The sequence below is a fragment of the Hibiscus syriacus genome, unplaced genomic scaffold (assembly GCF_006381635.1).
Source record: "Hibiscus syriacus cultivar Baekdansim isolate YM2019G1 unplaced genomic scaffold, ASM638163v2 tig00111330_pilon, whole genome shotgun sequence".
In the NCBI taxonomy this organism is placed as follows: Eukaryota; Viridiplantae; Streptophyta; class Magnoliopsida; order Malvales; family Malvaceae; genus Hibiscus; species Hibiscus syriacus.
This window is the reverse complement of record NW_024063059.1, coordinates 11,527,297-11,552,326: the sequence shown is the minus strand read 5'-3', so window position 1 is coordinate 11,552,326 and position 25,030 is coordinate 11,527,297. Positions and strand designations below refer to the sequence as shown.

Sequence of the window (25,030 nt, the reverse complement as noted above, 5' to 3'; positions counted from 1 at the left end):
TTATACGTGTAAAATTAAAATTATGTCAATAATATATCATCTAAAAATTTAAAACAAAACTATAAATATAATATTACTTAAATAAAAAAACTTACTATATTTTATCTTACTTGCTCTACATCCTTCTTCTTTACTCTAATTTTTTTCCCACACTTCATCTTCAACTTCACCTATTTAATACAAAAAATCAATTCTCTCAAAAAAATATTTTCCTATCTTATACTCCTACACAAAATAATTTAATTTTTTAAAAATTATTAATACCCCTATCCGGGGATATCTAAGGAAAGGTAGTATAATATAAGACTAAGAAAAGACGTTACCGAAAATATTAATTTTTTTAATATTTCTGGTAAAACGCTATTTAAAATATTATTTTTGTATCAAAAATATTAATATCGGACACTACCTAGAAGTCCTTTTTCTATCAAAAATATTAATATTAAAAATTTTCATTTTAGATAACAAAATTAACATTTCTGATAAAAAATAATATTTTAAATAACACTATACTAAATATATTAACAATTTCAATAATAAATTTTATTAATCTTATATTAAACGGTCGTACAACATAACTACTTTTATCCTATATCTATCCTATATCAATACTATTCTATTACATTTCCAAAAATCCCATGCACTGCACTGCTGACCAGTCTCGCGTGGCCCCGCCTGGCCCCTGCCGCCCCTCCTGGCCTCTGCTGGTGGCCACCTGCTGCCTGGCCCCTGCCATGTTCAATTCAAATAAATTTTGCAATTTGCAGCAACACATTTTAATTTTGAAATATTAAAAACAGTAAAGACGATGGGAAACAATACTGTTTTAATTTTTTTAATTAAAAAAATAATGAACATTACTGTTTTAATTTTGAAAGTATTCTTTTTTATTTTTTAATTCGAAAAAATAGTAATGTCGAAACGATTTTTAAACGGGAGTGGGGGCGAGACTTTGAAAACCGCGTCATTTTTAATTATTCTCTTTTCAATTGAATTTTTAATTAAAAACGATGCAATTTTAGAAAACCTCTCGTTTCGAAAAATTGGAAATTCCGTTACGGTAAAAATATATGGTTCGAGGAGTCGCCACCAATCTTTGATTAGGGTGTGATTGGGCACCCAAAAACATTTTGTCATTTTAAATAAAAATTAATTTTAATTAAAACGACAAGTAGAGGTCTGCGTTATCAAAATCTGAGTTCGGGAGTCGATTACGTGTGGGGAAGGATTAGCACCCCCACAACGCCCTAAATCGGTACCTAGTTGATTAATTAATTTCTTTGCAACGAATTTCGCAAGTTCAAATTTAATTTGATTAATGATCCCTTTAAACAACAAACATGCAAATTTGCAACATTCTAAGCAACAAAATAGATTTAATTTAAAATTACCAAGTCATTAGAAAGATAAAGAATATTCGATTATTTAAAAATATCGAGACCAGATCTTTAGTTCAGTTCTAACGACCTTTTCTCGAAAAGTTTAAATAGTCGAATATTTCCTTTTCTTTCGCTCCCAAATTTTACAATGATATATCCAAATTTAATTAGGCGTTACTGACGGGATACCATTTTAATTTAAAATCGTCAAAACAACTTTCCTGTAAGTTAAGGAAAGCCATTCTGATAATTTTAGATTAAAAGGGAATTACCCTTAATTCCGATTATGCAATAATGTCAAGTTATGCATATGAGGATATCATGCAAATCATACAAAGTGATGTTAATGCAAAGATTAATTGAACATGCGATTAAAGTAAACGAGGCTAACATGCTTTAAAAAGAAATACACCTAAGTGCGTATGGACAACATGCTTGAAATAATATACACATGCATATATTTAAAATAAATCTAAATTATCTTAACAGACATGCATAAAATATTAAAAGGACTAAAACATGAAAAAAAATAACAATAAGCTTTTTCATAACATTTTCATTTCTGGGTACTGCAAACATAATACAACCAAAATACTTCATAGGATTAAAATGGAAGTTTCCTAAATCACACATCTAAATTGAAAACAACACGAAAATAGCTCAAAACTGAAATTGGACTAAAATAAATCACGCAGAAAATTACAATGCAAAATCAGAAAACGGTAAAGCTCGGTTAAGGGACTAAAATGAAACAGACTGAACATACTGGGCCTCACACGTGATTACACCACCCATCCCAAAACACGGATTCCCTCAGGCTATCAGAACGTTGTCGTTTTGGGGGTATCTAAACGACGCCGTTTGGGTATTCTAATATATGGGATTTTAGGGTAACATTCCTAACCCTAAACCATTTCCTCTAAGCCTCTCATTCTCACCTCAGCCGTTTTCTGCCTCTCCCATATCCTCTCTGCTCTCCCGTCTCTCAACCCTAAACGAGACAGAAGGCCACCGCGGCCTCCGTCGTTCAACGGCTCCGATGGGGAGCCACACAAGCCCCGACGATAACTCGAAGCAGACCTCTTCCTAAAATAAACACGACCCTAACCCATGACTCAAACCAAACCCTCGAATCCCACTCTGTTTCACTCTCCAGTAGACCTACAAAAACCACGGCCACCGCGACCTTTTTCCTTCCCCAAAAGACTCCGATGAGAGCCACCATCCAACTACCCGGCCAACATATGACCAAATCTACACCGAACCCTTCAAATCCCTAAAGCTCGAGACCTAAAACTGACATGCACGACTCAAAATGAATGGGAAGCGAAAGGTTTTACCTTATCGCAGACGGGGTGTGGATTTCTAGTGACGAAAGTTACTGGATCGAAAGGGTAAGTGTCTTGCGTTGGGTTTGTGTTCTATGGTTGCTGGTTTCTGGGTATTTCATTTTTTGTGTTCTTTTGGGGTTGTATTCTTTGCTGTTTTCTTATGACTGAGAGATTGGTGTTTCCTTTTTTTTGTTGTTCTCTGTTACCGATGACCGAGAGAGATCCTGTTACCCCCCCTGTTATTTCTAGTTGATCTCGTCTTTTCTAGTTTTGTTTTTGTCTGTTTCTGCTCTCGTTTGGTGCGCTTGCAGGTCACGGGTGCGAGCTGGTCACGGGCTTCAGGGAGGACTTTGTGAGTCTGCGCAGTCGGTGGAAGCTGACTGGTGGAGACGAACGGTCGACAGAGGCTCGATCTGGACGTGGAAGGCGGAGCTGGGCATGGCAGCAGGGTTGGCTTCACGTGAGACTGCAGCTGGCTGGTTCGCGCACTGTCTTGGAGTTCTGGGAGCATCTGCGCACGCTGGCTGGGGATGCTTGGGACGTCGTGAGCCGTTGAATCCTGATGACAGATCCAACGGCCTTCATGTTGCGGCGCTGGAAGCTGGGATAGGAAAACCCTAACGGGTTTAGGGTCTCTAAAAATGGGTTTGAAACACTGGGCTATCGAGCCCCGGGCTTGTAGCTTTGGCTTGGGTCAATTTGGTCTGTCTTATTTGGGGTTAACATTGGCCTGTCACAATAATAATAAAATTTTAGTGCATGTTTTAATTTTTAATTGTTTGCATATATATATATATATATATATATATATATATATATATTAATACCTACAAAATACCAAACTTATGCTAATAACCGAAATTGCAATAAAAACAATAATAAAACCCGATTAAACACGAATAACACCCCGGACAAATTGAGCGTCTACAGCTGCCCCTCTTTGTTCATTGTCGTGGAATGAGAATAGAGCAAAGATCAATGGATGGTCAAATTTGTCCAGTCGTGAAAAATTCAAAAGATTAATCCGCTTCACTACAACTTCAGGATAAGTGAGACTTGAAAAATTCTTCAAAATCGGGTTCGCTCCCTATCGTTTCAGGGAACATAGAACTTGAAGAATCTTCTGGGGACGGGTTCGCTCCCTATTGTTTCAGGGAGTATAGAACTCGAATAATCTTCTGCTAACGGGTTCGCTCCCTATTGTTTCAGGGAGTATAGAACTCAAGAATCTTCTGCTAACTGGTTCGCTCCCTCTTTCTTCAGGGAGTATAGAACTCGAACATCTTCTTCAAACGGGTTCGCTCCCTCTTTCTTCAGGGAGAATAGAACTCGAATATCTTCAACAATCGTGTCTGCTCCCTATTTCTTCAGAGAGTATGAGACTCGAACAATCTTCAACAATCGCGTCTGCCCCCTATTTCTTTAGAGAGTATAAGACTCGAACGATCTTCAACGATTGTGTCTGCCCCCTATATCTTCAGAGAGTATAAGACCCACAATCTTCATCAATTGCGTCTGCCCCCCTATTTCTTCAGGGAGTATAAGACCCACAATCTTCATCAATTGCGTCTGCTCCCTATTTCTTCAGAGAGTATGAGACTCGAACAATCTTCAATAATTGTTGGGAAATCTGCAAACATTTAAAATAATCATGCAATGTCATGATCCTATTCATGCCTACGATGTATGCAATTATGAAATTTAATGCACTTTCTTCTTCGAAAGAATACTATCCCCTTTGATTTCAATGGAACTCGGTTTCGCTTTGGGCATAGAGCATTTCACCCATTCACCCCATTTGATACTCTCAATACTATAACTTTTGGCTTGACAAGACTTTGACTTCTTTCTTTCTTGAGGCCTGCTAGTACCCCTGACCAATCTTCTTGATAAATGACAACATCCTTGGGTCATCCATTAATGGCTAAGATTGTCTATGAATTCCAAAGTTTTAGCTTTTCACAACCCTACAAGCTTATGGGTAAAACCATTACTAGCTTCAGAATACCTGCATTTCCAAAACCTTTTGCATAATAATACAAAATGATCTCATGTACCACAAGTTAAGCTATACGTTTTAACTTTTTCAAAATTAGATGCTTGTAAAAGGGAAATTAAGAAGGGAAAATATCTCTTTATTTATATAAATGCGAAGAATTTTTAGGCAACTACATGACAAACTTTTAATCGGAAAAGAACCAAAGGATAGGTGTCTTCAAATATCAATAACACAAATGCTTTTGAACTGGCCGTCAGAATGACTCGAGTGTAGCTTCTGTGAAAAGGATCTCCGAAATTGTGATGACACCTAAGAGTGCGAAGCTCTTTCTGAACCCCAAAATCTCCCATTAATCTTTGGTCTCAATCCCAACTGCCATTGTCGTTACCCATGTCAGGAGCTCTTCCTACTTTCAAAAACAATTCAGATTATCCACCATGCATGAACTCTGAATTTAAAACTCAAGTCGCCCTTTGCGGGTTTTCGACTCGAGAGCTCCTTTGGTTTCAAGACGCCCTTTTCGAGTTTTCATCTTGAACCCTTCTTTTTTTCCATTTTTTCATGTTTTATTTTTTTATTTTTTTATTTTTTCATTTTTACTCATTTTTTCTTCTTCTTTTTTCTTCAAGCAAAATACTTCTTAACTGCGTCAGAATTCACTGGATGAGGTAATTCAGACCCATCCATCTCAGTTAAGACCAGAGCTCCCCCAGAGAAAACTTTCTTGACAACATAGGGTCCTTCCCACTTGGGCATCCATTTCCCTCGGAAATCTTTTTGAATGGGCAATATCCTCCTGAGCGCCAAATCTCCTTCGTGGATTTCTCGAGGGCGAACTTTCTTATCATGTGCTCGTATCATCCGCTTCTGGTATATCTGACCGTGACAAATAGCCTTCAATCTCTTTTCTTCAATCAGATTCAATTGGTCATATCTGGCCTGTACCCATTCTGCCTCATTTAGCTTCACCTCTGATAAAACCCGGAGCGAGGGAATTTCCACTTCAATAGGGAGGACAGCTTCCATCCCATAAACTAGAGAAAACGGAGTTGCCCCAGTAGACGTCCGTACAGAAGTCCGATAGGCAAACAGAGCAAATGGCAACTTCTCATGCCAATCTTTATAAGTTTCAGTCATCTTCTCTATAATCCTCTTAATGTTCTTATTAGCCGCCTCCACTGCCCCATTCATCTTTGGGCGATAAACCGTGGAATTATGATGCTTTATTTTGAATTGCTCACATACAGATTTCATCATCTTGTTGTTTAAGTTCAACGCATTGTCAGAGATAATTCTCTCTGGTAAGCCATATCGGCAGATGATTTCTTTCTTCAAGAACCTAAATATCGTTGACTGGGTAACACTTGCATAGGAAGCTGCTTCTACCCACTTGGTGAAGTAATCTATTGCTACCAGAATGAAGCGATGACCATTTGACGCTTTTGGAAAAATTTGCCCAATAACATCCATGCCCCACATAGAAAACGGCCACGGAGCTGTCATCACATGCAACGGATGAGGAGGGGTGTGCATTCTATCCCCATAAATCTGACACTTGTGACACTTTCGGGCATAATTGATGCAATCAGTTTCCATAGTTGACCAATAATACCCAAATCTCATAATATGCCTGGCCATTACATGCCCATTAGCATGGGTGCCACATATTCCTTCATGTACTTCTTCAAGAATCATTTTCGCTTCTTTAGTGTCCACACACCTTAATATGACCTGATCCATGCTTTTCTTATATAAGATCTCACCATTAAGCACATACCCTGCTGCCATTCTTCTAATGGTCCTTTTGTCATTCTCAGTTGCCTGTTCGGGGTAACTTTGATATCTTATATACTGGAGGATATCATAGTACCAAGGTCCTTCATCATCTTCTTCTTCAATGTTAAAGCAGTGGGTGGATACTCATAAGCCTTCATCTCAATAGGCATCATATTTTAATGCTCGTTCATCTTAAAGGCCGCTGCCAAAGTAGCCAAGGCGTCCGCCATTTGATTTTCTTCTCTGGGGAGGTAATTGAAAGTCACTTCTTCAAATTCTTCAATAAGTCCCAGAACTAATTTACGATATTCCACAAGTTTGGGATCTTTGGTTTCCCATTCACCTCTGAGTTGGTAAATTACCAAAGCTGAATCCCCATATACCCTCAGCATTTTTGCTTTGAGTTCAATAGCTGCTCTAAGACCCATAACACAAGCCTCATATTCAGCCATATTGTTTGTACAATCAAAATTGAGCCGACTGGTAAAAGGATAATGTTCTTTACTTGGTGAGACCAAGATTGCCCCAATCCCATGCCCCAAGGCGTTTGAAGCACCATCAAAGTTCATCTTCCAGTATTTACCGGCAAGAGCAATTGTTTCTTCCTCCGAGATAGCCATTAAATCCTCATCCGAGAAATCGAAGTTCAACTGTTCATATTCTTCTGAAGCCCTACTCGCAATGAATTCTGCTATGGCGCTCCCTTTAACTGCCTTCTGGCTTACATACTGGATATCAACTTCGGACAACAGGATTTGCCAACGGGCTAACCTTCCAGACAATGCAGGTACCCCCATTAGATACTTTAAAGGATCCAGCTTAGATATGAGCCAGGTAGTATGATACAACATATACTGTCTAAGTCTTCTGGTAGCCCACACTAAAGCGCAACACAATTTTTCAATTGGTGAGTATCTGGCCTCACACTCAGTGAACTTCTTACTGAGATAGTAGATAGCCCTCTCCCTCTTCTCAGTTTGATCATGTTGCCCCAACACACATCCCATTGAATTGTCATAAACGGACAAGTAAAGAATTAAAGGCTTTCCTGGGATAGGTGGCGCTAGGATCGGAGTATTCGAAAGATATCTCTTTACTGCCTCAAAAGCCTCTCGACAATCTTCACTCCATTCTCCTGAATCATTCTTACGAAGAAGGCGGAATATGGGATCACATCTTTCGGTCAGCTGCGAGATAAACCGAGCGATGTAATTTAATCTCCCCAAAAATCCTCGAACCTCTTTCTGTGTTCTTGGGGCTGGCAAATCTTGAATGGCTTTTACTTTATCGGGATCTATTTCGATTCCCTTTCGGCTCACTACGAATCCCAACAGTTTTCCCGATGTCACCCCAAAAGTACACTTATTTGGGTTAAGTTTTAGTTGGCACTTCTTTAATCTTTGAAAGAGCTTCCTCAAATTCTCGACATGTTCCTCCTCCGTCTTGGCTTTGACAATCATATCATCGACATAGACTTCAATTTCTTTATGCATCATGTCATGAAACAACGTCACCATGGCCCTCTGATAGGTTGCCCCTGCATTCTTTAATCCAAACGGCATGACTTTATAGCAAAACGTTCCCCACATAGTGATAAATGTTGTTTTCTCCATATCTTCAGGGTACATTTTAATTTGATTATAGCCAGAGAAACCATCCATAAATGAGAATAAGGAATTTCCAGCAGTATTGTCTACTAACGTATCTATATGTGGCAAAGGAAAATTATCCTTTGGACTAGCTCTATTCAGATCTCTATAGTCGACACACATTCGTACCTTCCCATCCTTCTTTGGTACTGGGACAATATTTGCTACCCACTCAGGATATTTGGCCACTGTGAGAAACCCAGCATCAAATTGTTTCTTCACTTCTTCTTTAATCTTGAGCAGCATCTCGGGTCTCATTATTCTCAGTTTCTGTTGTACGGGCTTGCAATCAGGCTTTATTGGTAATTTATGGACAACCAATTCTGTATCCAGCCCTGGCATGTCCTTGTATGACCAAGCAAATACATCCTTGAACTCTTGAAGTAATTCTATCAAGCTTTGCCTCCCTTCAGTAGACAGGGTGGTACCAATCTTTATTTCCTTTCTATCCTCATCTGTACCCAGGTTCAAGATCTCTGTAAGCTCTTCGTGAGGCAGGATCTGCTCATCTTCTTGTTCCACCATCTTTAGTAATTATGAGGGTGGTTCACATCCCTCATCATCATCACAACCTTCGATTTCCCCTTGACATATGGGCATCTCGAAATCAATCTCCGGGTCAGAGTCATTAGCATTCGTATTATTGATATCTGAGTTCCTGAAAGGATAACGAAAAAGAAGATATATATACATATATACATATATACATATGGGAGAATCTTTTCCCATATAAACAAATAGAAAGAAATAATATATGTGTATATTCAAACAAAAATGCATGAGGAAATGTTTGCCATTTGGGAATTAACAAGACACATCTTTTATTGAAAGCAAGTAAAGACACACAACTTAACCCTTTACATCAAATCACCTACTGTCCCAGGGTATGAACAATAGGGAAGAGTTCTAGTGTATTACTCTGCAAAAGATTTGTAAACTACAGGCAATTCATCCGCAGTCCAGTTGTTCAACACAAAGCCCAGTGGCGCAGGGTAGATGCCCATAGCTCTCATTTCTTTGAACTCCTCATTGGTTATGACATTAATGCCCAAGTCCTCCAAGGCATTCTCAACTATCCATTTACTGCTTTCCAAAGTCCCTTGAAACATATATCCTCCTGATACGAAAATGCTGCTCAATGGCGGGAATGTCATGGGCTCCCAGCTTGGGTCCTCACCAGTCAATCTTGCCTTTCTCAATTCCTGAATCTTCTTGATGCTTCTCATTTTTTCTTTTAAAGTTGGCTAATACCCTAAACCGAACCTATCTCTTTTAGTTACAGGGTAGATTGGGCCCGCCAGTCCTTGCAACCGACGTCCAAACCCTTTGCCAGTTTTTTCTCCTCTTCCAAGAGTCAGCTTAAGCCCCATTTTGGTGCAGTTTGACAATCTAGGCTTCGGGATCTTCTTTCCTTATGCCACAAACATGGCATTGACGTATTCCAACGATCTGAAAGAACATTCAACAGCTTGCTCTTCCACTTCAACGTATGGAGCAGTAGTAGAAACCGAAGCAATAATGTCTTCCTCAGCATGAATGCATATAAGCCTCCCATCCATTGCAAATTTTATCCTTTGGTGCAACGTTGACGGAACCGCACCGGCCTGATGAATCCAGGGCCTTCCCAATAAACAGTTGTATGTAGGCATGATGTCCATCACAAGAAACTCCACTTCGTATATCGCCGGGCCAATAGTCAAAGGGATATCAATCTTGCCTAGAACTTCTCTCTTCGTTCCATCAAAAGCTCGAACCACACTTTGACAGCTTCTCATCAGGGTGCTGTCCACTGGCAAATTTTTCAGGGTCACCAAGGGCATCACATTTAACGCCGAACCGTTATCTATCAGTACTCTGGATAGAACATGCCCTTTGCACCTAACTGTGATGTGTAGGGCCTTATGATTGCCAATCATCCCAGAAGGGATCCCGTCCTCAGAAAAAGATAAAAAATTATCGGCCTGGATGTTGGCAACTAGTCGGTCCAGCTTTTCTGTGGGTATCTCCTTCGGGACAAATGTTTGGTTTAAAACTTTTAACAGGGCGTTGCGATGAGCCTCTGAACTCAGAAGAAGTGATAGGACAGAAATACGGGCAGGCAGCTTGTGCAATTGCTCAACAATACTGTATTCACTATGTTTCAAAAATTTTAAAAATTCCATCACTTCATTCTCCGTTACTGGCTCATTGACGATGGGTTCATCTTCTCTTATCTGCACATCGATATTTTTTCCTTTCTCGACAGCAATCTTTTTCTCAGGTTCTTTGTGATAACATCTACCACTCCTGGTCATGTGTCCCACTTCATCTACCTCTTCCTGTTGTTTTGTCACCTCTCCTATTTGACAAGTATATCTCCAGGGTACCTGTTTATTGTCTTTGTACAGGAACGGAGAGGGAGGTGTAATAATCACCTTTGGAGCTACCTTCTCAGCCACTCGATTCTTGGGAGTAATGACGAGGGGACAACTAGCACTATAGACCTCTTTGGATGATCCCTCAGAGGCGTAAACTTTCGCTTCTTCTTTCTCAACCCCTTCTTTGAAGAACTCGATTTCCTTACTATCCATCATCTCTTGTACCAGCCCTAAGAAATCAGAACACTGTTGTATACTGTGTTTTGTGCAGTTATGGTAGTGGCACATCTCTTCATTATTGTAATGTTCACGTGGCAGATTAGTCTTTAATAGTCCTACCTTGACCATTTGGCACCACACCTAAGACATGGGTGACATCACCTCCCTAACATTTTTTTACAGTCGTTTTTCCTTTCTCTTCAGCGACTGCATTAATCCCGGCTCCTGCATGGTTTGGCAATGGATTCTGGGCTATGTTTGGCTGTTCACTGTCACCAAAATTGATGATGTTTCTTCTTCTCAGAGTTTGGATGACCTTTTTGAAAGCGGGACAATTTTCAATAGAATGTCCGGAAACCCCTGCATGGTATTCGCACTTAGCACTAGCATCATACCACTTGGGATACGGGGGTTGTATAGGGTCCACATGATAAGGTGAGACTACATGTCGATCATATAATTCGTGGAATAACTCCTTATAAGTCATGGGAATCGGATCAAATTGAGGCCTCTCTCTCCTTGGATCTCTTGCCCCTTGCCTATTGTCAATTTGGGGTGATGCTACCGTTCCCTGTGGTCGGGACACTGTGATATTATGGGAATCATACTGCCTTATTTTGTTGACTTCGTTTTCCTTCTTCCTCATCGGTTGTTTCTTGCTGGAATCTCCTCCCTCAAGCTTCCCGCTTTTGATCGCCATTTCAATCATTTCTCCCGCCGTAACTATATCAGCAAAACTTCGAGAAGGATTACCAACAAAATGTGAGAAAAATGGAGCCTTCAAGGTATTAACAAAAAGTAGGTTCGTTTCTTCCTCTACCAACGGTGGGTGGACTTGTACTACTACCTCTCTCCACCTCTGAGCATATTGTCTGAAACTTTCACTATGCTTCTTCTCCATTGCTTGCAGCACCATTCTGTTAGGCCTGACGTCCTTCACATGCTTATACTGGTCGAGAAAAGATTTGGCCAGGTCTTTCCATGTCCTGACATCAACTCTCCTTAGTTGATTATACCATCGCAATGCTGAGCCTACTAAGCTTTCCTGGAAACAGTGGATCAACAGCTGGTCATCCCCTACGTAACCAGTCATTTTCCTGCAGAACATTGTGATATGGGCAGAAGGGCATTGGGTACCGTCATATTTCTCGAAGTCAGGGGTTTTGAACTTGGGAGGTAGGACCAGATCAGGAACTAAACTCAGTTCCTTAGCGTCGAGACCATACAAGCTGGTATCTTCTTTCATAGCTTGTACTTCATTTGCTAGCTGCTTATATTGCTCCTGCAACAACTTGTTTTCGCTCTTCTTTGCTTCTTCATCAAGGTCCGGGACCTGGTGATATGGGCTTTCTTCGGGATGCGAACAAGATCCAGGTTGCGGATTCACTGCAATGCCGTCAGGATTTATGTGTACTTTGGTATGGACAGATGTTCCTTGGATATTCGGAGACTGTACCGGGGTAAACCCTGGGGGGTAAAGTGGTTCTTCACTTGTTTGCTCATGGGCCTTTCCGTGCTCTGGATTTCTCCCTCCCAGCATATTTGCCAACTTAGACAACATATCCTCTTGAGCCTTAAGCATATCTTCTTGCATTTTCCTCAGATCATCTTGCAACTGCAATTGAGTTCTTTCTATTTGAGCAATCTTATCATCCATGGCCTTCCTTGTGTTATAGTGATGCTTGAAATTTCCCAGTATTCTGTAATGTATCCCTTATTGTTAATTTTAATGCTTTGAGGATGAATGCAAATTATGTAAAGTGTGATAAAAAATGCAACACAAAACTTAAATTGCAAATAAAATGCAAATGCATGCAGAAAGGCATTGTTTCATAAGACGCGATCAGTCTTAGAACAACTTTCATTTAGGACAAAAGCATCATTTTTACAAGAAAGGTCCATTACAGAAATGGCCTAGCTCTCATGTTCAGCTCTACTATCTGATTGACAAGCCAATCGACCCTCTTTCCTACGCCTGATGCTGGATTGGCATAGCTCTGGATGACTTTTGCTTGGAGGTCCATCTCTCCCAACTGCCTCGTAACGCCGCTTAACTGATTCATGGTCTCTCGGATCACGTGATTCACGTTTGTCTTCCAGTCTCTAAAGTGATCGTTTGAGTTTTGCCATTGCAGTCTGGTGCCTTGGACGGTGCGCTCGAGACCAGCGATTTGTGTCTGGCAGCTTCGTAAGGCAGCCTCTAAATCATGAATCTTCTTTTGCAAAGCATCGTTCTCCTTGAGGCTAACCCTCTGATCCACTGGGCAACGCTGACTGTTTTCTGCAGATAAGGAACTTTCAAGCTGCATAACGTAGGCACTGTACTCTTCATTCTTTGCCTTGGCTCGAGCTAACTCTTCCTCATGCCTTGATTCCATTTCATGCATCTCTTGATTGAGTACCTCTATCCGTTCGTTCTTTGCTCCGCACCTCTGTATCCAGAGGAATACTTCATCCTGTTTGCCTTGGAGCACACTCTCCCGATGTTGCCTTTCTAATTTTAGCTCTTCTTTGCTTTGCCTCTTCTCAGTTTCGAGTCGATTCTTTGCTTTCTAACCTCAAGTTCAAGTTGCATGTTATTTGCCTTCATTCTGAGTTCTTCAATATTAGCATGCAATTCTTCTTCTCGCTTCTTGCTTAAGGTGTACCTTTGTCTTAACTCTTTAGCCTCTGTCCTTTCGCTCTTCAGTACTCTAACCCAGGACCTTCTCTCGGACTCAAGTTCTTGATTTCTTTTCTTCTTCTCTATCTCTACTTCTCTGACTCGGTGCTCTCTCTCGGCTCTGACGTCTCTAACTCGACGATCCCTCTCAGCCCGGAGCTCTAACCGCCACTGCTCTGAAGTTTTCCCGAGGCCAGCAATTGCCCGTGCTCGACTCATCTTTTGGTAATCGCTCTGTAAACTAGTGAGATTGGCCTCCACTTCATCCTTTCTCTTGCGCATAAGCTCAAACTGTGTATTATAGAATCCCCTATCGATGTCCAACATGAAATTCTTTTGTCTAAGGGCCTCACACTCTGCTTCCTTCCTGGCGATTTCCGCTTCGAATTCACTCTTCAGTATCTCCAACTTAGACGGTACGTATTTAAACTCTACTTCCAAAGGAATTGTTTGGTCAAGATCCGCCAACGGAAGGATATCATTCTTTCGCACCGCCCTCCATGCCACGTAATCTGGTGTCAGCATGACCTCAGCTGCTATGAAATCAGTTCTAAAGGTTGACTTCCACGCCTCTGACATTGCACGAGCAGTCTTCTTGTAATGATCTCCACAGTATACAAATTCAGATGCCTTCAGACCGGATGTAGCTGGAACGAATTGGCGTGCCCCAAATTGCCTTAGTACCATCAGTGGCGCATAACCTACTCCACCCCATAACCCTAATAGGGTTACCCAATCGGAATCCCCGCATTTGTACAACACATCCACAAAAGCTAACCAGGGGACACGCCACACTATATCATGTTCCTGTAAATTTCTGAAGAGTGAAACCCAATCTTTCCTGGTGAGATGCTCTGGCCACTCTTTAGTGAGGAAATCTTTTAAGGGCGAATAGGCCGTAGAAAACCGTCGACTATACTCTCGGTCAATTTTCCAGAAGTGACTGCGTATCCAAACAGTAAGCAGCTGGACACACCCGGTGAAGCGGCTACTCTCAGCTCTTCTGCAACTGCTAAGTGCTCTGAATGTTTCAGCCAAAACCGCAGGAACAGGGTTTACCTTCCTTTCCAAACGCTCGAATAAATCGACCACTGCTGCTTCCACGTGATAAAGAACTTTCGGGAAAATCATCAAACCATAAATTCCTAAGGCGAACATCTCCATGCTCTTCTCGATATCGCTATGCTTGACGATAAGCTCATTGAGGCATGACCAAGGCAAGCAATCGGACTCTCCCTTCTTTTGGATTCGATCAGCAACCCACTTCTCTCCCATCCCAGTAATCCTTACGAGCTTGCTCTTAAAGGATTGTGTCCTTGAGGCTTTTGAGTAGATACGGTCCAAGTGTATCGTCTCAAAATGAAACAAGGAGGTGTATTCTTCTAACGTGGGAGTCATGTCTTCCTTGTTGAAAGTGAAGCAGCTATATGCGGGATTCCAAAACTGGATGAGAGCTTTGATTAGGGGTTCGTTTACTTTCACGTACAACAGAAGGGCGATGTCACCATACTTTTGCCAGAAAGAGTATTTCACATCAGAATTCCAACTTTCCCAAATTTCGCGTAACTCTTGCAAATCGTTTTGCTTTAGATTGACCGGAGCAACCTCTGGTAGTACTGATATGTAATCTTCAGTCAAACTGTCACCTTTCTTCCTCTGAGTTTCCTCGGACCACGACCTCACTTCTGTGTTATCCACTTCCTTGTTATGAAAGCTCTTGTCCATTTTATGACCGCCTTCTACTTTTATGACCACCTTGTGAATCAACACCTTTCTTCATGAATGATGATGCAATGCAGCAGTAATAAATAAAACACAAAACACAAACAAAAATAAAACTGTGTTAGTATATACAATGAATAGTCGAAGAATACATAAACAACATGGAGATAGAAAATATATACATCTTAAACCTTATTCACATGATATCTACCCAACATGATATCTACCCAATCATGCTTTAGTAGATCCTACCCAACATGGTATCTACTCTCAGGTTTCATTATTCATGAAAAATCCTAACCGCATGGTATCTAATTCACATGTCTGTTCGAAAAATAAACCTAACCACATGATCTCTAGTTCGCATACTTTTTTGCAAAAAATAAATTCGAGGGAAAAGTTAGAATGAGTTTCCCCTTTGTGTCTGTGGACAGAGATTCAACATAAGATGGGCAGAGTTTCAGTATTTCTAAAAGGGTCCTCGAATTGTCCTTTGCTGGTGCCCCCTTGGGCTTGCCCTCGATCCTCGCCCATTATAGGCTTAAAACGGATCAAGTTCAATTTCGAGAGGATACATTTCCCTATGTCCATGCGAGGAAACTCAATGTTTCACTCGTAAACATAAGGCATGTACCCCAGAGGTTACTTGCTAAAGCCCATGCGGAGAAAAGTAATTTTTCTCACGTAAGCGTAGCGTTCACCCCTACCTAACGGGACAAAGCACAGTTAGAAGGCTCTAAATATCAAAATGGTTGTTGCGACAGTAAAGGAGAAACCCATAATCCTTTCCCTCGATCCAAGAAACATAACAAACTAAAGTGAAGGTCAAAAAACTGAAACATGTAAATCACATGTTAGTACAACTATTTATTTGTTAATTAAAGCGCAAATTAAAATGCAAACAACAATTTAAAACAAATCAGGGATCAAAAATCAGATTAAAGTGAACTTACAACTTTCGTTTGCAAAGACAATTAATTAATCGCCTATAGGCCTGACTCTCTAAAAGTCCCCAGCGGAGTCACCAAACTGTCGAAACGATTTTTAAACGGGAGTGGGGGCGAGACTTTGAAAACCGCGTCATTTTTAATTATTCTCTTTTCAATTGAATTTTTAATTAAAAACGATGCAATTTTAGAAAACCTCTCGTTTCGAAAAATTGGAAATTCCGTTACGGTAAAAATATAAGGTTCGAGGAGTCGCCACCAATCTTTGATTAGGGTGTGATTGGGCACCCAAAAACATTTTGTCATTTTAAATAAAAATTAATTTTAATTAAAACGACAAGTAGAGGTCTGCGTTATCAAAATCTGAGTTCAGGAGTCGATTACGTGTGGGGAAGGATTAGCACCCCCACAACGCCCTAAATCGGTACCTAGTTGATTAATTAATTTCTTTGCAACGAATTTCGTAAGTTCAAATTTAATTTGATTAATGATCCCTTTAAACAACAAACATGCAAATTTGCAACATTCTAAGCAACAAAATAGATTTAATTTAAAATTACCAAGTCATTAGAAAGATAAAGAATATTCGATTATTTAAAAATATCGAGACCAGATCTTTAGTTCAGTTCTAACGACCTTTTCTCGAAAAGTTTAAATAGTCGAATATTTCCTTTTCTTTCGCTCCCAAATTTTACAATGATATATCCAAATTTAATTAGGCGTTACTGACGGGATACCATTTTAATTTAAAATCGTCAAAACAACTTTCCTGTAAGTTAAGGAAAGCCATTCTGATAATTTTAGATTAAAAGGGCATTACCCTTAATTCCGATTATGCAATAATGTCAAGTTATGCATATGAGGATATCATGCAAATCATACAAAGTGATGTTAATGCAAAGATTAATTGAACATGCGATTAAAGTAAACGAGGCTAACATGCTTTAAAAAGAAATACACCTAAGTGCGTATGGACAACATGCTTGAAATAATATACACATGCATATATTTAAAATAAATCTAAATTATCTTAACAGACATGCATAAAATATTAGAAGGACTAAAACATGAAAAAAAAATAACAATAAGCTTTTTCATAACATTTTCATTTCTGGGTACTGCAAACATAATACAACCAAAATACTTCATAGGATTAAAATGGAAGTTTCCTAAATCACACATCTAAATTGAAAACAACACGAAAATAGCTCAAAACTGAAATTGGACTAAAATAAATCACGCAAAAAATTACAATGCAAAATCAGAAAACGGTAAAGCTCGGTTAAGGGACTAAAATGAAACAGACTGAACATACTGGGCCTCACACGTGATTACACCACCCATCCCAAAACACGGATTCCCTCAGGCTATCAGAACGTTGCCGTTTTGGGGGTATCTAAACGACGCCGTTTGGGTATTCTGATATATGGGATTTTAGGGTAATATTCCTAACCCTAAACCATTTCCTCTAAGCCTCTCATTCTCACCTCAGTCGTTTTCTGCCTCTCCCATATCCTCTCTGCTCTCCCGTCTCTCAACCTTAAACGAGACAGAAGGCCACCGCGGCCTCCGTCGTTCAACGGCTCCGATGGGGAGCCACACAAGCCCCGACGATAACTCGAAGCAGACCTCTTCCTAAAATAAACACGACCCTAAACCATGACTCAAACCAAACCCTCGAATCCCACTCTGTTTCACTCTCCAGTAGACCTACAAAAACCACGGCCACCGCGACCTTTTTCCTTCCCCAAAAGACTCCGATGAGAGCCACCATCCAACTACTCGGCCAACATATGACCAAATCTACACCGAACCCTTCAAATCCCTAAAGCTCGAGACCTAAAACTGACATGCACGACTCAAAATGAACGGGAAGCGAAAGGTTTTACCTTATCGCAGATGGGGTGTGGATTTCTAGTGACGAAAGTTACTGGATCGAAAGGGTAAGTGTCTTGCGTTGGGTTTGTGTTCTATGGTTGCTGGTTTCTGGGTATTTCGTTTTTTGTGTTCTTTTGGGGTTGTATTCTCTGCTGTTTTCTTATGACTGAGAGATTGGTGTTTCCTTTTTTTTGTTGTTCTCTGTTGCCGATGACCGAGAGAGATCCTGTTACCCCCCCTATTATTTCTAGTTGATCTCGTCTTTTCTAGTTTTGTTTTTGTCTGTTTCTGCTCTCGTTTGGTGCGCTTGCAGGTCACGGGTGCGAGCTGGTCACGGGCTTCAGGGAGGACTTTGTGAGTCTGCGCAGTCGGTGGAAGCTGACTGGTGGAGACGAACGGTCGACAGAGGCTCGATCTGGACGTGGAAGGCGGCGCTGGGCATGGCAGCAGGGTTGGCTTCACGTGAGACTGCAGCTGGCTGGTTCGCGCACTGTCTTGGAGTTCTGGGAGCATCTGCGCACGCTGGCTGGGGATGCTTGGGACGTCGTGAGCCGTTGGATCTTGATGACAGATCCAACGGCCTTCATGTTGCGGCGCTGGAAGCTGGGATAGGAAAACCCTAATGGGTTTAGGGTCTCTAAAAATGGGTTTGAAACACTGGGCTATCGAGTCCCGGGCTTGTAGCTTTGGCTTGGGTCAATTTGGTCTGTCTTATTTGGGGTTAACATTGGCCTGTCACAATAATAATAAAATTTTAGTGCATGTTTTAATTTTTAATTGTTTGCATATATATATATATATATATATATATTAATACCTACAAAATACCAAACTTATGCTAATAACCGAAATTGCAATAAAAACAATAATAAAACCTGATTAAACACGAATAACACCCCGGACAAATTGAGCGTCTACAAGTAAATAGTGAAGACGATGGAAAAACATATCGTCTTTGATTTTTTAATTCGAAAAGTTATGTCTGAGCAATGAAGACGGATTGCTTGCACTCCAAATTTATTTTTATTGTAAATTATGCTATATTTTGAAAAATAAAAGCGGAGAAGTAATATTTTAAAAAATTGAAAAATTAAACTGCAATATAATTGTAATTTCTCCGGGTTTTGGGTATCTAAAGCTAATAAAACTTATTATTTTAATAAAAATAATTTTAATCCCCAAAGGTGCACAAAGCGTTGCACCCACACTTGCGTAATAAGGCAGTAAAAGTAGTGAAGGCGCGCGTCCATCGTTCTATGTTGTGCCTGGACCTTTGCGATATTTCCGGCGCCTCCCAACGCTTCGCGCCTTAGGTACACCGAGGCGCACTTTTAAAAACAAAGGTCAATGAATGTATGTTCTTGAAGTATGAGTTCCCAAATCTCATTCAAAGGATTATGTTAATAAGCTAAAGGGACGAGAGCTACTGAGGGTATGCGACACCAAACTTATATCAGGATGCATGCATGTATGTTTGTGGATTTGGATTGTATTGATGATATTGCTTCTTTGATTATACTTGTCGGCATGCTTATATTATGAATGCATGCAGTACATTAGAGTTTTTTGTGTGATAATGAGGTTATTAGCTGTGTTCAAGACGAGCTTTTGTTAGTATGTTTTGATATAATTTTTAAAATTAGGGTATTAGAGATGATTATCCAGCTCAGTTGGTAGAGCATAAGGTTCTTAACTTTGAGGTCGTGAGATCGAGTCACACGGAGGGTATTTTATAATTCGGAGGTCTTCTACAAAAGTTGCTCCCAACCTGGTGTTGGGAGCAGCCTACTATTTTACCTCCCCTTACCCCATTATATATGAGAACAAAGGACAACCATTTTTTTTTTTAAAATTAAGGTATTAACGATATTTAAGGTTTAAATTTCAAGTTTAATATTTTTTAATAGTCTAAAATAATTACAATATAATATATGCTTAGAGTTTCATTTGCTTGTCTATCCAGAGTGCATCTTGATTTATTGTAGTGGGCATGTATGTTCATTGATCTTACACCATGATTCGGTCGATAATTCTATTTTGTTAAACTCGTTATTGATACTAGTGTTGTATTATTTGGAGATTCATAATTTGTAAACTAGATTTAAACTTGTTTATTTTGGATATTATGATTAGATATTTATGAGTTGGATAAATTAAGTTTAAAAGGTAGTTAATCACTTCGATGATTATATGTGACATTCAGATATTTTGGATTCGAGTCATGTCGAATTGGAGTGTTACAACTCTCCTTCATGGAAGGACTAAGCCTGTCAAAAATTACAATGACACTGAAAAATGAAGTTGACACGTGAAGAAGTTGAGAGGAAAACGTAAATACAATTCATTGATATAACCAAATCCACGAGAGAAGATTTTGGTGCTAGACTGGGAGGAAAGGTTGAGAACATGTAAAGCAAAGAAAAAAAACAAAAAAAAAATAGAAAAAAAAATGAAGAATGAGACAAGAAGACCAATAGAGAAAAAAATAAGTGAAACAAGGGTTCTTTGTCGAACCTTCATGACCTTTTGTTGACAAGGGAGGATTATTCATCCCCAACATCTCGAAGGTAGGCCAAACAACGTTGGAGAGAGGAGTCCAGATCGAGAAATAAGCGGGGCGCGTCAAAATAGTCGAAAAATGAAAATAGGACAAATCGTTGCTTAAGGGTGAGGGAAAACCACAAGGGTGGGTGACATAGGTGGAAGAACATGGAGATCAGAGGGACCCCCTCAAAACTTGAAAAATTATTATATGAATTTTTAAAATTTTTAAAAATCTTATTTATCTCGCTTAGAATATTTGAAAATAATAATTTATTTTCTTAAAATTGTGAAAATTTCATATTAATATACATACATCTCTATATGTTAATAAATAAAATAAAATTGATATCCTCAAAATATAAAATCTATATATACAAATTGAATTATCATAAAAAAATTACAAATATATGAACTTGAATCTATTGAACCCATCAAGTGATTTTAATGGTTAAAGGGAGTGTTGTTCTCCCTAGAGATCATAGGTTCAAGTAATTTTATATGTGATTGTATGTGCGCTATCAATGACTTAGAAAGATTTGGAACATATACTACCTTGTAATAATTTTAGACTATTAAAAAACGTATTTATTAAAATTTTTATTTTTATACTTCTAATAGCTTAGTACTAAAAACAATATTGATAATATATAATTAGTATAAACATATAAATTTAATTATTTTCTTGAGTTTTTATTTTAATATTATTTTTTATTTCTCATACCATGGTTTTTTTCTTTCCCCTATTTTTTTATAGTATTTTCAAATAAAATAAAATAAGAAAATTATATTGGAGGAGACACAATTTTGATTTTTCTTCAAAATTTGAATAGATGAAAATTAAAAAAATTAACAATCTCATACTATTTTAAACTCTTTTAAGCTTTTACTTTATTCTACAAATAATGACAAATTCCTATTAATTTTGTGACTATTTTAGGCATTTCTTTATAATTTGAGTGTTAAAATTTGTTACTACAATTTCATTTTATTTTCTTTCAAAGAAAGTCTTAAGGGAGAATTTGTAAAAAACAAAACACCTTATAAATATACATTGACTTAATAAAATTATATATAAATAATATAATATTTCGTGGTAAAAGAATTGTTTTTATTTCTTAAGATTTCGGGTTTAAACACTAGAGGTGTAAAAGTTCAATGCCAAAAGATTTGGAGTTATCTTTAAACTTATACAACTTTATATTTACCAATATTAATAAAAAAATGGCTTAAATATACAAAAGGTGCCCAATGTATGCCCATTTTTCCAATTCAGTTCCTAACGTTTTTTTCGTTTTAATTTGGTGCCTAACGTTTCATTCTGTAACTCAAAATGGGTCACGTCGTGATAGACCATTAAATTTGGTCGTTAACTCATTAAAAATTCCATGTGACATTTTTTTAATATTAAAATAATGATTTCTGAAAATAAAAATAATTAAAATAAAAAATTAAACCTTATTAATTTTTACCCATTAACCCTAAATCATTTTCCCCTCTTCCCCTTCACTCTCTTCCCATTCCTTTTGGATAATCTGAAAATTTGTAATGAACCCTAATAATTTCTGTTTATTATTGCAATTGAGGAATACAACATCTGTTACTACCGAAAGCGAACCAAAAAATCAATTCCTTTTTGTTTTTCAATCAAACCCATTAGAGTTCAGGAAGGAGAACCGTCAAAGAAGTGAAAGTATTGATCAGGGTCAAGTTCAAAGGTAAGTCTGAAAAAGAAGTTTATGTGTGATTTTGATTTTAATAGCAAGTATTTGCAATGGAAAACCCAGATTTTGCTTTGCAAAAGTGGTGTTCCTATTTTGAGTTCTAATTGAAGGACAAAGCTTTGAAGAAAAACAAAGGGTACCCATAGAAAAAGAAAATCAAAAGCTATAGAAGGTAAAGCTACTCGATCTCGAATCAAAATTTGGAGATTTTTTTTACATTTGTGTTAATTAACGTTTTCCCTTTGTGAGTTCACTGTAATATGTAAACAAACTTGCATGCATGGAGAAATGTAAAATTCTAACCATGATTTTTGTTTGCAGCAAAAGGGTTATGATTTTTTTCTTGAATTGTAGTCTTGTTTGCTTTAGAGTATTTTTGTTTTTAAGTTTTATTTTTAATGATTTAATGTCGTTTAGGGTACACTCATCCCACCACAATCTCTGACCCAACCCAAACTCCTTTCTCATCCTAATAATTGAATTCGTCGTGAAGCTGGAAATCTTTCGCCTTACACGAAGTGAATCTCCGTCGTGTTTTGAGCTTTTCTCTTGTGGGTTAAATCAAAAATGGGTTTTCCATCGTTATAACAAAAACCATCTTCTACAACGGAAAATCTTCGATTTCGTCGCCGATCATGAAGAACGTCCTATTATCCATTTTTTCGGGAAAAAAGAGTGGAGCGAAAGAGAAAGAAAAAATGGTTGTTTGAGCTGCAGAGATGAGTGTTGCAATTAAGGAAGAAGATATTAATTAAAATAGATTAATTAATTTCTTATTTTTATAAATTATTTTTTAATATTAAAAAATATGACAAGTGGCATTTTTAATGGGTTAACGGCCAGACTTAACGGTCCATCACGGCGTGATCCATTTTGAGTTACGGAATGAAACGTTAGGCATCAAACTGAAACGAAAAAAACGTTAAGCACCAAACTAAAAAAACGGACATTCGTTAGGCATCTTTTTGTATATTTAAGCCTAAAAAATAGATAAATCTATTTTTAGAATTATTTTCACCTCTTCAAAATAAAATTTCTAATTACACCACACCACACCACCAGTGGACGAGAAGGTCCAAACAAAATCTCACAACACGAGTCGTTGGAAAACAAAAGAGAAAGTGGCAAGTGAGAAAAAGAGGTGTCAAAATGGAAATGAGTGGAAAGAAAGGGAAAAGAGAGGATTTACATACAACAATCAACATAGAATTGAAGTTATTGTCTACGAGAGAAAAGTAAAAGAATGGTCAACGACGTTCAGATGAGGATGGAGAGAAAAGCTAGGGCTTTCGCTTACACATTTCAGATCAATAGCATTAGATTTTCACACTAGCTATATATGAGTCAACAAAAATATTTTAAATAAAAATATATTTAAAAAAAAAACAAATCAATAAATGTTCATATGTAGAGTGATAAATGTTTTATTTAAAAATATATGAAAACACAAAAACATCATTACAATAAACATAAAGGATAATTTGATAATCTTTAACTAACGAGTTAACTAATAACATAAATTTAACTGGATAATTTATTTTTTTGAATAGAACAAAATATTTTATTGATGGAATAGATATGGATAGTTATGTTGTACGGCATCCTAATATAATGTTAAGGTAAGATGAAACCAAAAATATTAATTTTCTTTTAACATTTTTGGTAGAACGCTACCTAAAATGTTAATTTCATTACCTAAAATATTAATCTTTTTTACCGGAAATGTACCGGAAACGTTAAAAATATTAACATTTTAGGTAACGAAATTAACATTTTAGGTAGTGTCCACCTGGAAATATTAAAATAAAATTAACATTTTCGGTTGTGCCTTTCCTTAACCTTATATTAGACTGTCTTTCCTTAGACATCTCCGAATATATATTGCAGAAATTAAAAAAAAAAGTTATTACATAGCTGACTCTACCTACATTAAAAACCAGAAAGTGCTTCCGTTTGACTAATCTGGAAAATAAAAGGTAAAAGCATAAACAAAAACAAAGGGGAATATTGAAGATTGGATGTCCAAAAAAGCCTCCGATCGAATTACAAAAGGCTCTCTAAATCTAAACAAATAAGCCGCATGCATCACACTGAACTAACGATGCCCATGTTTCGAACATCAATACAAGTTCTTATCGATTACTGACTATACTGATTATTCATTTAACATTAAAAGAATACTTTTAATTTTTAAAATCATTAACTCAAACCAATCGATCAGACGATAATTATCACATCGATTCTACCCCCAATGCAGTTTTAGAGCTCAACTTAATTTTCCTTTTCTGGGATTGCTTACGTATTTCCCTTTAGATTCTCAAAAGTTTTCCAACATTTTATACTGCCAATGACTGATGAAGTTTTCTTAAAAGCCTAGGCCAAATGGAATGCTGAATCACATTAATGGTGCTGCATTTTAGTTGGTTGTTATTCATATGTCCCCATAAAACTAGGGATGGCATTGACTCGGATTTTTAGTTGATCCGAATTTGGCTTGAAAATTAAAGCCCTTCACCTGCATCCAACTTGGATTTAAAAGAGCACACCCCACCCAAAATTTAACTCGATTTTTCAAGTCTAAAACTCACACTCCACTCGACTTAAATAAATATAATTCATTTTTATTACGTAAAATAAAAACCTAATTTGAGAAAAATACTATTATAATTATTCCTAAATATATAAAGAAAAATTATAATATCATGTCCAATTTTTTTCATTCTAAACCTGAATCAGATCTCATCACATCACACCAAAAAGATAAAAATCGATCCGACTGTCTCGATCAAGTAGGTTGGAACAGTTGAGTCCTGGTAAAATTGCCATCCAATTCCCTACTTAAAATA

The 25,030-nt window shown here is 38.0% G+C and overlaps 1 pseudogene; it reads right to left on the bottom strand.

Moving 5' to 3' along the window:
- Positions 1–5,333: 5,333 nt before the first annotated feature.
- On the bottom strand, positions 5,334–11,884 carry LOC120158810 (annotated as a pseudogene).
- Positions 11,885–25,030: the final 13,146 nt, after the last annotated feature.